The sequence below is a fragment of the Cryptomeria japonica genome, unplaced genomic scaffold, assembly GCF_030272615.1.
Source record: "Cryptomeria japonica unplaced genomic scaffold, Sugi_1.0 HiC_scaffold_176, whole genome shotgun sequence".
Taxonomy (NCBI): Eukaryota; Viridiplantae; Streptophyta; class Pinopsida; order Cupressales; family Cupressaceae; genus Cryptomeria; species Cryptomeria japonica.
The window spans coordinates 300,001-312,417 of NW_026728998.1; the positions used below are offsets into that span (position 1 = coordinate 300,001).

The following is a 12,417-nucleotide window of genomic DNA, read 5'->3' on the forward strand; positions in this document are numbered from 1 at the left end:
TGGCTGGGTTGCGCACCCTTTGTGCGCTCCAAGGTGCGCACGAAGTCGGAGCTCGGTTTGCCCCGGGTGCGCACCTTCGCCAGGGTGCGCACCTTGATGCGCACGCCTTGGCTGGGCTGCGCACCTTGGTGGGCGCCATGGTGCGCACCTTTCGTGCGCTCCAAGGTGCGCACGAAGTCGGAGCTCGGTTTGCCCCGGGTGCGCACCTTGGTGGGCGCCATGGTGCACTCCGAGGTGCCCAAGATTGGTGCGCACCAAGGAGCGCTCCGAAGTGCGCTCCAAGGTGCGCAGGTGCGCGCGAAGTCGAAAGTTGGGTTAATTGTCCGGTTTGCCTCGGGTGCGCACCTTGCGTGCACCTTCGCCAGGGTGGGCGCCTTGGTGCGCACACCTTGGCTGGGCTGCGCACCCGGGCGCGCACACCTTGGCACCCGCGTTTCCTTCATTTTAAATTTTTTTTTTTTACAATCTCTCAAGTGGGAAATTCTATAATCTCAACTTTTTTTGCCTTTTCAGGAAACTTTTGAATGGAGCGCATCATTGGTGCGCTCCGAAGTGTGCTCCAAGGTGCGCACCTCTGGTGTGCTCCAAAGCTCTCTCCAGCTGCGTGCACCTGCCCCGGCCGCGCACCCGGCCCCGCCCAGCTTCGCTCACCTGTCCCGGGCGTCTGGTGCGGAACCTTAGAGTAAGAAACATCACCGTGCACCTTGGCCAACGTGCGCGACTCGACCGAGCGCGCACTGGCCGAGGTGCACACCGATTTCACCTGGGTGCGCGCGCAGCACCTCGGGCGCACCGGGGTGCGCGCACAACGCCCGGGTTGCACCGTGGCCTGTGTGCTCGGGGCGCCTCAGGTGCGCGCTCGGTGTCGCCCCCGCGCGCGCGGTAGTGCGGGCAGCGCACCCCGGCCCGGCCCGGCCCCGACGAGAACGCAAACGGGCAAAAGGTTTATTCAAATAGCATTGCGACGCCCGGCGAAAAACTAAAAAAGGGTGCAACACCGGGACTTCCCGGGAGGTCACCCATCCCAGTACTACTCCGGCCCAAGCGCGCTTAACTGCGGAGTTCTGATGGGATCCGGTGCACTAACGCTGGTATGATCGCACCCGTTATGAGCTTGTCGCAGTGTGTACTTAGCAAACCGCGACCCACGTGCGAATCCACCCCGGCCACCCACCCCCGTCGAGGTGCACACCCTCCCTCGCGAAGTGCGCCCCGTTCGCCAAGTGTGAGCCCTGCCCGGGTGCGCGCACCTTGCTAGGGCGTCGGGTGTGCACCCGGCCCGGCCTACGTGCGTGCACCTGGACGGGGCGTCGTGTGCGTGCAGTGTCCCGTCTGCAACGCGGTGCCCACACACCACCTCGGGCGCAACGACCTGCGCTCACATGTGGGCCGAGTGCACCTTGGTGCATGTTCGGGGCGCCTCGGGTGCACGCTCGATCTTGCCCCGGTGCACCAAGGCGCTCGGTTTGCCCCGGGTGCGCACTTGGTGCAAGGTGGGCACCCAAAATAGGGATCAAGCACCAAAACACAAGTTTCGGGATGCAAAATGGGACCCAAGGACCACAAATGCGTTCCAAGACCCATGATGGGTCCACGAGAACAAAAATGTGTTCCGAGACTTAATAAACAAATATTGGGTTTTAGGAGAAGAAACATGCTCTGATGCCCAAAACGAGAATCGACCCCGAAAAGGCCACAGGCCAAAAGTGGGATGCGAGACAAAAAAAAATGGGACCCGAGGACCAAAATTGGGTTCCCAGGTCGAAGACAGGGCAACCGGACAAGAAACGACCTCTAAGGCTCGAAATGAGTCCCGACGACTAAAACTTGACAAGAAGCACCCATCAGGCACCCAACTCGACACCCATGGGATGCCGACCCACCCGGGCTTCCACCTAGCACACCTTGGCACCCACCCACCCTCGCACCCAACCTCGCACCCAACTTAGCACCTTTGAACCCACATTGGCACTCACCCTGACCCTGGCACCTTGGAACCCACATTGGCACTCACCTTGACCCTGGCACCCACCTTTGCACTCACCTTGGGACCCACCCTGGCTCCCACCTCGGCACCCACCCAGACACCCACCTTGGTTCCTTGGCACCCACCTTGGATCCTTGGCACCCACCCCGACACCCACCTTGGCACGCAACTTGGCTACTTGCCACCCACCTTGGCTCCTTGACGCCCACCCCGACAACCACCCCGTGACCTACCCTGGCTAGGGTTGGTGCACACCCACCCTGGTGCCCACCTTGGCACCCACCCCATGACCCACCTTGGCACGCACCTTAGTACCCACCCCGTTACCCACCCTAGGACCCACCCCGTGACCCACCTTGGCCAGGGTGGGTGCCTTGGTGCGCACAACTTGCCTGGGCTGCACACCAGGGCGGGCTCAAGATGGCACCCGCGTTCCGTTTTTTTCACTATCTTTCAAAACGGAAATTTTAAAATCTCGTTTTTTTTTTTTTTTTGCCTTTTCTGGAAATTAGTGAAGGCAGCGCATCAAAGGTGCGCAATGCTGGTGCGAACCCGGGAGCGCTCCGATGTGTGCTCCAAGGTGCGGCGTGCACGAAGTCCGAGCCCGGCTTGCCCCGGGTGCGCACCTCGCGTGCACCTTCGCCGGGGTGAGCACCTTGGCTGGGTTGCGCGCCCTGGTGCGCACCAAGGAGCGCTCTGAAGTGTGCTCCAAGGTGCGGCGTGCACGAAGTCGGAGCTCGGTTTGCCCCGGGTGTGCACCTCGGGTGCGCACCTCGCGTGCACCTTCGCTGCGGTGGGCACCTTGGCTGGGTTGCGCGCCTTGGTGGGCACCATGCAGTGCACGAAGTCGGAGCCCGGTTTGCCCCGGGCGCGCACCTCCGCCAGGGTGGGCACCTTGGTGCGCACAACTTGCCTGGGCTGCGCACCAGGAAGGGCTCAAGATGGCACCCGCGTTCCGTTTTTTTCACTATCTTTCAGAACGGAAATTTTAAAATATCGTTTTTTTTTGCCTTTTCTGGAAATTAGTGAAGGCAGCGCATCAAAGGTGCGCAACGCTGGTGCGAACCTGGGAGCGCTCCGATGTGTGCTCCAAGGTGCGGCGTGCACGAAGTCGGAGCCCGGTTTGCCCCGGGTGCGCCCTGGTGGGCACCATGGTGCGCACCAAGGAGCGCTCCGAAGTGTGCTCCAAGGTGCGGCCTGCACGAAGTCGGAGCCCGGTTTGCCCCGGGTGTGCACCGCGGGTGGGCACCTTGGTGCGCATGCCTTGCCTGGGCTGCGCACCAGGGCGGGCTCAAGATGGCACCCGCGTTCCGTTTTTTTCACTATCTTTCAAAACGGAAATTTTAAAATCTCATTTTTATTTGCCTTTTCTGGAAATTAGTGAAGGCAGCGCATCAAAGGTGCGCACCTCGCTGCCCACCACGGTGCGCAACGCCGGTGGGCACCCGGGAGTGCTTCGAAGTGTGCTCCAAGGTGCTGCGTGCACGTTGTCGGAGCCCGGTTTGCCCCGGGTGCGCACCTCGCGTGCACCTTCGTCGGGGTGGGCACCTTGGCTGGGTTTGCCCCGGCTGCGCTCCGAAGCGGGGTTATTGGAGCGCCGCCTCTTTTTTTGTCGGAGCGTTTGGTGGGGTTTCTCGCATTGGCTCTTCCCAGGCCCGGTTGCCACCCTGGCGCGCACGAAGTCGGAAGTAGGGTTAATTGCCCGGGTGCGCACCTTTGCCAGGGTGGGCACCTTACCTGGGCTGTGCACCCGGGCGGGCTCAAGATGGCACCCGCGTTCCGTTTTTTTCACTATCTTTCAAAACGGAAATTTTAAAATCTCCTCTTTTTTTTGCCTTTTCTGGAAATTAGTGAAGGCAGCGCATCAAAGGTGCGCACCTCGCTGCCCACCTTGGTGTGCTCTGAGGTGCGCACCCGGGAGCGCTACGAAGTGTGCTCCAAGGTGCGGCGTGCACGTTGTCGGAGCCCGGTTTGCCCCGGGTGCGCACCTCGCCTGCACCTTGGCCGGGGTGGGCACCCTGGCTGGGTTTGCCCAGGGTGCGCTCCGAAGCGGGGTTACTGGAGCGCCCCCTCTTTTTTTGTCAGAGCGTTTGGTGGGGTTTCTCGCATTGGCTCTTCCCAGGCCCGGTTGTTGGGTGCGCTCCCACCCTGGCGCGCGCGAAGTTGGAAGTTGGGTTAATTGCCCGGGCGCGCACCTTCGCCAGGGTGGGCACCTTGGTGCGCACACCTTGGCTGGGCTGCGCACCAGGGCGGGCTCAAGATGGCACCAGCATTCCCTTTTTCTCACTATCTTTCAAAACGGAAATTTTAAAATCTCGTTTTCTTTTGCCTTTTATGGAAATTAGTGAAGGCATCGCATCAAAGGTGCGCACCTCGCTGCCCACCTTGGTGTGCTCCGAGGTGCCCACCACGGTGCGCTCCGAGGTGCCCACCACGGTGCGCAACGCCGGTGCGAACCCGGGAGCGCCCCGATGTGTGCTCCAAGGTGCGGCGTGCACGAAGCCGGACCCCGGTTTGCCCCGGGTGCGCACCTCGCGTGCACCTTGGTGCGCACACCTTGGCTGGGTTGCGCGGCCTGGTGGGCACCATGGTGCGCACCAAGGAGCGCTCCGAAGTGTGCTCCAAGGTGCGGCGTGCACGAAGTCCTAGCCCGGTTTGCCCCGGGTGCGCACCTTCGCCGCGGTGGGCACCATGGCGTGCACGAAGTCGGAGCCCGGTTTGCCCCGGGTGCGCACCTCGCGTGCACCTTCGCCGGGGTGGGCACCTCGGCTGGGTTGCGCGCCCTGGTGCGCACCAAGGAGCGCTCCGAAGTGTGCTCCAAGGTGCGGCGTGCACGAAGTCGGAGCCCGGTTTGCCCCGGGTGCGCACCTTCGCCGCGGTGGGCACCCTGGTGCGCACCATGGCGTGCACGAAGTCGGAGCCCGGTTTGCCCCGGGTGCGCACCTCGCGTGCACCTTCGGCGGGGTTGCGCGCCCTGGTGCGCACCAAGGAGCGCTCCGAAGTGTGCTCCAAGGTGCGGCGTGCACGAAGTCGGAGCCCGGTTTGCCCCGGGTGCGCACCTCGCGTGCACCTTCGGCGGGGTTGCGCGCCCTGGTGGGCACCATGGTGCGCACCAAGGAGCGCTCCGAAGTGTGCTCCAAGGTGCGGCGTGCACGAAGTCGGAGCCCGGTTTGCCCCGGGTGCGCACCTCGCGTGCACCTTCGCCGCGGTGGGCACCATGGCGTGCACGAAGTCGGAGCCCGGTTTGCCCCGGGTGCGCACCTCGCGTGCACCTTCGCCGGGGTGGGCACCTCGGCTGGGTTGCGCGCCCTGGTGCGCACCAAGGAGCGCTCCGAAGTGTGCTCCAAGGTGCGGCGTGCACGAAGTCGGAGCCCGGTTTGCCCCGGGTGCGCACCTCGCGTGCACCTTCGCCGCGGTGGGCACCATGGCGTGCACGAAGTCGGAGCCCGGTTTGCCTCGGGTGCGCACCCCGCGTGCACCTTCGCCGGGGTGGGCACCTCGGCTGGGTTGCGCGCCCTGGTGCGCACCAAGGAGCGCTCCGAAGTGTGCTCCAAGGTGCGGCGTGCACGAAGTCGGAGCCCGGTTTGCCCCGGGTGCGCACCTCGCGTGCACCTTCGCCGCGGTGGGCACCTTGGCTGGGTTGGGCACCATTGAGCGCTCCGAAGTGTGCTCCAAGGTGCGCACCATGGCCCTCCAAGGTGCGCAGCATGGCGTGCACGAAGTCGGAGCCCGGTTTGCCCCGGGTGCGCACCTCGCGTGCACCTTCGCCAGGGTGGGCACCTCGGTGCGCACACCTTCTCAATGTTTTCTTGCCTTTTCTGGAAATTGGTGAAGGCAGCGCATCAAAGGTGCGCACCTCGGTGTGCTCCGAGGTGCGAACCCGAGAGCGCTCTGAGGTGCCCACGAAGTCGAAAGTCGGGTTAATTGCATTGTTTTCCCCGGGTGCGCTCCGAGGTGCGCAACATCGGTGCGCACCAAGGAGGGCTCCGAAGTGTGCTCCAAGGTGCGCACGATTCGGAGCTCGGTTTGCCCGGGGTGCGCACACCTTGGCTGGGTTGCGCACCCTTTGTGCGCTCCAAGGTGCGCACGAAGTCGGAGCTCGGTTTGCCCCGGGTGCGCACCTTCGCCAGGGTGCGCACCTTGATGCGCACGCCTTGGCTGGGCTGCGCACCTTGGTGGGCGCCATGGTGCTCACCTTTCGTGCGCTCCAAGGTGCGCACGAAGTCGGAGCTCGGTTTGCCCCGGGTGCGCACCTTGGTGGGCGCCATGGTGCACTCCGAGGTGCCCAAGATTGGTGCGCACCAAGGAGCGCTCCGAAGTGCGCTCCAAGGTGCGCAGGTGCGCGCGAAGTCGAAAGTTGGGTTAATTGTCCGGTTTGCCTCGGGTGCGCACCTTGCGTGCACCTTCGCCAGGGTGGGCGCCTTGGTGCGCACACCTTGGCTGGGCTGCGCACCCGGGCGCGCACACCTTGGCACCCGCGTTTCCTTCATTTTAAATTTTTTTTTTTTACAATCTCTCAAGTGGGAAATTCTATAATCTCAACTTTTTTTGCCTTTTCAGGAAACTTTTGAATGGAGCGCATCATTGGTGCGCTCCGAAGTGTGCTCCAAGGTGCGCACCTCTGGTGTGCTCCAAAGCTCTCTCCAGCTGCGTGCACCTGCCCCGGCCGCGCACCCGGCCCCGCCCAGCTTCGCTCACCTGTCCCGGGCGTCTGGTGCGGAACCTTAGAGTAAGAAACATCACCGTGCACCTTGGCCAACGTGCGCGACTCGACCGAGCGCGCACTGGCCGAGGTGCACACCGATTTCACCTGGGTGCGCGCGCAGCACCTCGGGCGCACCGGGGTGCGCGCACAACGCCCGGGTTGCACCGTGGCCTGTGTGCTCGGGGCGCCTCGGGTGCGCGCTCGGTGTCGCCCCCGCGCGCGCGGTAGTGCGGGCAGCGCACCCCGGCCCGGCCCGGCCCCGACGAGAACGCAAACGGGCAAAAGGTTTATTCAAATAGCATTGCGACGCCCGGCGAAAAACTAAGAAAGGGTGCAACACCGGGACTTCCCGGGAGGTCACCCATCCTAGTACTACTCCGGCCCAAGCGCGCTTAACTGCGGAGTTCTGATGGGATCCGGTGCACTAACGCTGGTATGATCGCACCCGTTATGAGCTTGTCGCAGTGTGTACTTAGCAAACCGCGACCCACGTGCGAATCCACCCCGGCCACCCACCCCCGTCGAGGTGCACACCCTCCCTCGCGAAGTGCGCCCCGTTCGCCAAGTGTGAGCCCTGCCCGGGTGCGCGCACCTTGCTAGGGCGTCGGGTGTGCACCCGGCCCGGCCTACGTGCGTGCACCTGGACGGGGCGTCGTGTGCGTGCAGTGTCCCGTCTGCAACGCGGTGCCCACACACCACCTCGGGCGCAACGACCTGCGCTCACATGTGGGCCGAGTGCACCTTGGTGCATGTTCGGGGCGCCTCGGGTGCACGCTCGATCTTGCCCCGGTGCACCAAGGCGCTCGGTTTGCCCCGGGTGCGCACTTGGTGCAAGGTGGGCACCCAAAATAGGGATCAAGCACCAAAACACAAGTTTCGGGATGCAAAATGGGACCCAAGGACCACAAATGCGTTCCAAGACCCATGATGGGTCCACGAGAACAAAAATGTGTTCCGAGACTTAATAAACAAATATTGGGTTTTAGGAGAAGAAACATGCTCTGATGCCCAAAACGAGAATCGACCCCGAAAAGGCCACAGGCCAAAAGTGGGATGCGAGACAAAAAAAAATGGGACCCGAGGACCAAAATTGGGTTCCCAGGTCGAAGACAGGGCAACCGGACAAGAAACGACCTCTAAGGCTCGAAATGAGTCCCGACGACTAAAACTTGACAAGAAGCACCCATCAGGCACCCAACTCGACACCCATGGGATGCCGACCCACCCGGGCTTCCACCTAGCACACCTTGGCACCCACCCACCCTCGCACCCAACCTCGCACCCAACTTAGCACCTTTGAACCCACATTGGCACTCACCCTGACCCTGGCACCTTGGAACCCACATTGGCACTCACCTTGACCCTGGCACCCACCTTTGCACTCACCTTGGGACCCACCCTGGCTCCCACCTCGGCACCCACCCAGACACCCACCTTGGTTCCTTGGCACCCACCTTGGATCCTTGGCACCCACCCCGACACCCACCTTGGCACGCAACTTGGCTACTTGCCACCCACCTTGGCTCCTTGACGCCCACCCCGACAACCACCCCGTGACCTACCCTGGCTAGGGTTGGTGCACACCCACCCTGGTGCCCACCTTGGCACCCACCCCATGACCCACCTTGGCACGCACCTTAGTACCCACCCTGTTACCCACCCTAGGACCCACCCCGTGACCCACCTTGGCCAGGGTGGGTGCACCCACCCTGGTGCCCACCTTGGCACCCACCCATCCTAGCACCCAGCCTGTGACCGGGCTTGGAACCCAACCTTGCACCCGTCTTGGCCAGTGTGGGTGCGCACCCATCCTGGCACCCACGTTGTGACACACCCTTTAACCCACGCACCCTAGCAGCCACGTTGGCACCCACCTTGGAACACAACCTAGCAACTTGGCACCCACCCCGTGACCCACCTTGGCATCCACCATAGCAGTCGCCCACTTGGCACCCACCTTGGAACCCAAGTTGGCACCCACCTCGGCACCCACCTTGACACTTGTGGACCCACCTTGCCACTCACCCTAGCATCGACCCATCCTAGCACCCACCCTGGCACCTTTGCACCCTAGCACTCACCCATCCTAGCACCTAACCTGTGACCCACCTTGACACTCACCCTCGCACCCACCTTGGAACCCAACCTAGCACCCACCCACCCTGACACCAACCCTAGCACCTACCCACCCTTGCACCCACCCTGTGACCCATCTTGGCACCCACCCATCCTACCACTCAACCTATCACCCACCTTCTCACCCACCTTGGCATCCACCTTAGCACCCACCCACACTGGCACCTTGGCACCCACCTCGGGCAAGGTGGGTGCACACCCACCCTGACACCCAATTTAGAACCAACCGAGCATGTTACCCACCTTGGCACCCACATTGCAGCCCACCCTAGTACCCACCCTATGACCCACATTGGCATCCACACCCTAGCACCCAGGCACCTCGACACCCGCCTTGACACGCACCCTAGCACTAAACCTGTGACCCACCTTGGAACTCACCCTAGAACCCACCCACCCTGTGAACCACCTTGGCATCCACCTTAGCACCCACCCACCTTGGCACCCACTCTAGCACTCACCCATCCTAACACCCAACTTGTTACCCACCTTGGCACCCGCCCTCGCGTCCACCTTGAAACCCACCCTAGCACCCACCCACGCAGGAGCCCACCTTGGCACCCAACCTAACACCCACGCATCCTGGCACCCAACTTGTGACCCACCTTGGAACCCACCCTAGTACCCACCTTTGAACCCACTATATCACCAACCCACCTTGGCACCCACCCTATGACCCTCTTTGGAATCCACCCTAGCACGCACCCACCCTGGCACCCACCATGGAGCGCACCCTAGCACCCACCCACCTCGGCACGCACCTCAACACCCACCTTGGTGTGCGCACTGCGCCAACCTCTCAAAGACCCTATGTGGTGCGCTCCAAAGTGTACACCTTTGGTGCGCTCCAAGGTGCGCACCTTTGGTGCACACCGAGGTGCACACCAAAGTGTGCACCGAGGTGAGCACCAAAGTGCACTCCAAGGTGCACACCAAGGCGTGCACCTTTGGTGCGGTCAATGCAAACGAATTCGGAAGTTGGGGTCGATGTCCTAATCGCTGCTGCAGACTACACGTATGAGAATCGGACAAATAGCTTTATATAGGGGAGGTGTTGCGTTTGATGGGTCGACTCCCCTGGTTGTGTGCACTGCACCAACTTCAAAGACCCTGTCTTGTTTAAGAAGTCAAAAGTTGGGGTGGATGTCCTAATCATTGCTGCAGTCTACGCATGTATGAGAATCAGACAAATAGCTTATATAGGGGAGGTGTTGCATTCGGTGGGTTGACTCCCCTGGTTGTGCGCACTGCGCCAACCTCAAAGACCCCGCATAGCAGAAGAAGTCGGAAGTCGGATTTTGGTGAGCACCAAGGCGTGCACCTTTGGTGCGGTCAACGCAGACGAATTCAGAAGTTGGGGTGGATGTCCTAATCGTTGTTGCAGGCTACACATGTATGAGAATCAGACAAATAGCTTATATAGGGGAGGTGTTGGGTTTGATGGGTCAACTCCCTTGGTTGTGCGCATTACGCCAACCTCAAAGACCTTGTTTTCGTTAAGAAGTCAAAAGTTGGGGTCAATGTCCTAATGGCTCCTGTAGGCTACACATGTATGAGAATCGGACAAATAGCTTATATAGGGGAGGTGTTGGGTTTGATGGGTCGACTCCCCTGGTTGTGCGCATTACGTCAACCTCAAAGACCTTGTTTTCGTTAAGAAGTCAAAAGTTGGGGTCGATGTCCTAATTGCTCCTGTAGACTACACATGTATGAGAATCAGACAAATAGCTTATATAGGGGAGGTGTTGGGTTTGATGGGTTGACTCCCCTAGTTGTTCGCATTACACCAACCTCAAAGACCTTGTTTTCGTTTAGAAGCCGAAAGTTGGGGTCGATGTCCTAATTGCTCCTGCAGGCTACGCATGTATGAGAATCAGACAAATAGCTTATATAGGGGAGGTGTTGGGTTTGATGGGTCGACTCCCCTGGTTGTGCGCATTGCGCCAACCTCAAAGACCCTGCATTGCGGATGAAGTCGAAAGTCAGAGTTTGGTGTGCTACAAGGTGTGGTCGAAGGTGCTCACCTAGGTGTGCACCTTTGGAGCGCAGGAAAAGTGCCCTCCAAAAGTGCGCACCTTTGGAGTGCACAAAAGTGCCCTCCAAAAGTGCGCACCTTTGGAGCGCACAAAAGTGCCCTCCAAAAAGTGCCCTCCAAAAGTGCGCACCTTTGGAGCGCACAAAAGTGCCCTCCAAAAAGTGCCCTCCAAAAGTGCGCACCTTTGGAGTGCAGAAAAGTGCCCTCCAAAAAGTGCCCTCCAAAAGTGTGCACCTTTGGAGTGCACAAAAGTGCCCTCCAAAAGTGCGCACCTTTGGAGCGCAGAAAAGTGCCCTCCAAAAAGTGCCCTCCAAAAGTGCGCACCTTTGGAGCGCAGAAAAGTGCCCTCCAAAAAGTGCCCTCCAAAAGTGCGCACCTTTGGAGCGCAGAAAAGTGCCCTCCAAAAAGTGCCCTCCAAAAGTGCGCACCTTTGGAGCGCAGAAAAGTGCCCTCCAAAAAGTGCCCTCCAAAAGTGCGCACCTTTGGAGCGCACAAAAGTGCCCTCCAAAAAGTGCCCTCCAAAAGTGCGCACCTTTGGAGCGCACAAAAGTGCCCTCCAAAAGTGCGCACCTTTGGAGCGCACAAAAGTGCCCTCCAAAAGTGCGCACTTTTGGTGCGCACCAAGGCGCTGGTTCGGTCGTTGCAGGCGAGTTCGGAAGTTGGGGTCGATGTCCTGAGCGGAGGTGCAAACTACACAGGTGTCGGAATCGGACAAATAGCTTATATAGGGGAGGTGTATGCTTCGATGGGTCGACTCCCCAGGTTGAGCGCACCGCGCCAACCTCAAAGACCCTACGGTATGGATGAAGTCGGAAGTTGGGTCCGATGACCGATTCGATTAGTAGGTATGCTCATGAGGTCGGAATTTGGGTCCGATGACCTGCCATGTGCAGGAAGGCGAATGTTGGCACTGTGCGTTGCAAGGTGCACACCAAGGTGCTGGTGCGGTCTTTTTAGTCGAGTTCGGAAGTTGGGGTCGATGTCCTGATCGGAGGTGCAAGCTACACAGGTGTGGGAATCGGACAAATAGCTTATATAGGGGAGGTGTATGCTTCGTTGGGTCGACTCCCCGGGTTGAGCGCACCGCGCCAACCTCAAAGACCCTACGGTATGGATGAAGTCGGAAGTTGGGTCCGATGACCGATTCGATATGTAGGCATACTCGCGAGGTCGGAATTTGGGTCCGATGACCTGCCATGTGCAGGAAGGCGAATGTTGGCACTGTGCGTTGCAAGGTGCGCACCAAGGCGCTGGTTCGGTCGTTGCAGGCGAGTTCGGAAGTTGGGGTCGATGTCCTGATCGGAGGTGCAAACTACACAGGTGTGGGAATCGGACAAATAGCTTATATAGGGGAGGTGTATGCTTCGTTGGGTCGACTCCCCGGGTTGAGCGCACCGCGCCAACCTCAAAGACCCTACGGTATGGATGAAGTCGGAAGTTGTGTCCGATGACCGATTCGATATGTAGGCATACTCGCGAGGTCGGAATTTGGGTCCGATGACCTGCCATGTGCAGGAAGGCGAATGTTGGGACTGTGCGTCGCAAGGTGCGCAC

General features: G+C 60.5%; 2 non-coding genes across 2 annotated transcripts; both read right to left on the reverse strand.

The window, feature by feature from the left end:
- Positions 1-986: 986 nt before the first annotated feature.
- On the reverse strand, positions 987-1,105 carry LOC131867644 (5S ribosomal RNA). Its single transcript, XR_009366196.1, has one exon. It is a non-coding gene; the product is annotated as a 5S ribosomal RNA (ribosomal RNA).
- A 5,915-nt stretch (positions 1,106-7,020) lies between these two features.
- LOC131867623 (5S ribosomal RNA) lies at positions 7,021-7,139 on the reverse strand. Its single transcript, XR_009366175.1, has one exon. It is a non-coding gene; the product is annotated as a 5S ribosomal RNA (ribosomal RNA).
- Between the last annotated feature and the right edge of the window lie 5,278 nt (positions 7,140-12,417).